This window comes from Coenobita brevimanus, chromosome 87 (assembly GCF_032717465.1).
Source record: "Coenobita brevimanus isolate Jiangsu-jjx chromosome 87, ASM3271746v2, whole genome shotgun sequence".
NCBI classification, from domain to species: Eukaryota; Metazoa; Arthropoda; class Malacostraca; order Decapoda; family Coenobitidae; genus Coenobita; species Coenobita brevimanus.
In genome coordinates this window covers 20,957,930-20,960,251 of record NC_137040.1, presented here as the reverse complement: position 1 = coordinate 20,960,251, position 2,322 = coordinate 20,957,930, and the positions used below count along the sequence as shown (strand labels likewise).

Below are 2,322 nucleotides of genomic sequence, written 5' to 3'. Positions count from 1 at the left end.
AGTAATGTGAATGCAGGTACGACAGTGGTACATAAACAGGAGGGAATAAAAAGGAGGAAGGTAGTAGAACCAAGTCATGACAAGTATATAAACAATATGATTAAGTTGATGTACTCAAATGTGGATGGAATGGTATCTAAATTATTAGAGATGAATGATTATGTCAAAGAAAATGAACCACATATAATATGCCTAACTGAAACAAAATTAACACCAAGGCTATCAATGACATCCTAAACTTAGAGGAATATAATATATGGAGAAGAGATAGGAACTTAAAAAAAAAAGAGGAGGAATTATAATATTAACTAAGAAAAATCAAGCTAAGAAAAGTCAAAGAAACAGAACTAGATATACCCCCACAAGTAGAACTGATTGCAGTAGAGATCAATACAACTGAAGGGAAAGTAATTGTAGCCAATTTGTACATGCCACCCAAGTCAAACACATGGGAAAGAGACGAGTATGAGACCTGGCAGAGAATACAATTCAGAGTATAAGATCATTACTACATAAAATGGAAGAGAAATTGGAAAGAATTATACTATAGTGTTCCTCCTCGTAACATAGGGTTTGGGTGGAGTCACCCCCTCCCTACACTACTGCCATGTTTCCTAACCCTACGATGTATAACGCCTGTGGTTTGTGTAGTAGGAATGATACATAAACATAACTCATACTAATATAACTGTAATGAAAGTGCTGACATGTATCAAGGAAGAATAAAACTATTCTGCATACTATATTATACGATAATAGAGAAACGTGGCATAAAAATTTGGCAGTGTTGCTCTAAAAATATTCTAATTATTATTTACTTCCCCAACACTTCTAACATTGCTAATTAATTTAGCAAGTATAATTGCAAGAAAATTTGAAGGGATAAAAGTGGGAAGAGGCGATCCTTTCATAATTAAAATAAATATATCAAACAGCTCTGGGGTGGCAGCACTCACGCGACACGTGTTTGTGTGTACGCTGTGGGAGGTCACCAACCCCCTACAGGATTTAGGCCTATTGGGGAAACCTCTATAAAAAAAACGCGCCGTAACTTTTACCTCAAGGGTGGTGCGGAAATAAAGTCAAAATTATAATCCATACATAAAAATGGAAGTAAAAAACCATGGATGACACATAACAAAATCTAGCGAGAGAGAGAGAGAGAGAGAGAGAGAGAGAGAGAGAGAAATAATAATAATAATAATAATAATAATAAAACTTTATTTCCACTAAACAGTGGGTATTCTTATACATTATACAGTAGTACAGCATACAGTATGAAAGTTCTATACACAATATAATACAAGTTGATACATATGGTGGAGAATAGTGACAGAGAGGTAAATGGTTTAAAAGGTGTGGGGACACTTAGGTTAAAAATAGATCAATTAAGGGATTTAGGAACGAAGGCAGTGGGAAGGATTAAGACAGATGGGATTGTAAGATTAGGGAGTTTGAGCAATAGGGTAGAATGTATGCTCTCAATAAAAGTATAGCAATTATCAACGGCTAATTATTATACAGGTGTTGATGGTGGGGGTCTATATTTATAGGAGGTGTTGGTGGTGGAGGTATAGCGGGTGTTGTTGATGGGGGTGTTGTTGGGGGTAGGGGTATAGGGGGTGTTGGTGGCAGGGGTATAGGGGGTATTAGAAAAACGGAGATCACAAGAGGGAAACAGTGTCAAGGTCATCGCTGATGGAGAGGTCAGCTCGGAAACGTGGCAACAGTGCAGGGAGGGGGTGACTCCACCAAAACCCTACGTTTCGATCTGTCAGACTATAACTGGAGATTTTAATTCATTCATTCATTGCCAGACGCCATGTATCCCAGACGGGGTGGCCAATGGCTTAGAGTTAATTGTTTTACAGGGAGGGGCACTAATCCTCCACCAACCCCACTTGACATGTAGGGATGCCAACAGCATCTGGTGTTCCCAGGCGGTCACCCATCCAAGTACTAACCAGACCCAACGTTGCTTAACTTCGCTGATCGGACGGGAAGCGGTGTACTCAACGTGGATTTTAATACAAGTATAAATTGAAATACTCTAGATATAATAAGCCAAGAAAGCTGTTGGGACCAAAAGCTCCTGGATCTCTTGCAAGAGTTTTTCCTAACGCAACATGTAGGAGAAAGCACCAGAAAAAGAGGACTTGATGTACCCTCAATGCTAGATCTCATATTTACTAGGCAAGAAAACGATATTGACAATTTATTATACCACCCTCCATTCGGCAAAGCGACCATGCAGTACTAAATTGCAACTTCAGGATTGCATATGACATAGTTAAGAGCAATGAAAGTTACAAAAAGGGCCTA

At 38.7% G+C, this 2,322-nt stretch overlaps 1 pseudogene; it reads right to left on the bottom strand.

The window, feature by feature from the left end:
* Positions 1-1,915: 1,915 nt before the first annotated feature.
* LOC145411090 (5S ribosomal RNA) lies at positions 1,916-2,035 on the bottom strand (annotated as a pseudogene).
* Positions 2,036-2,322: the final 287 nt, after the last annotated feature.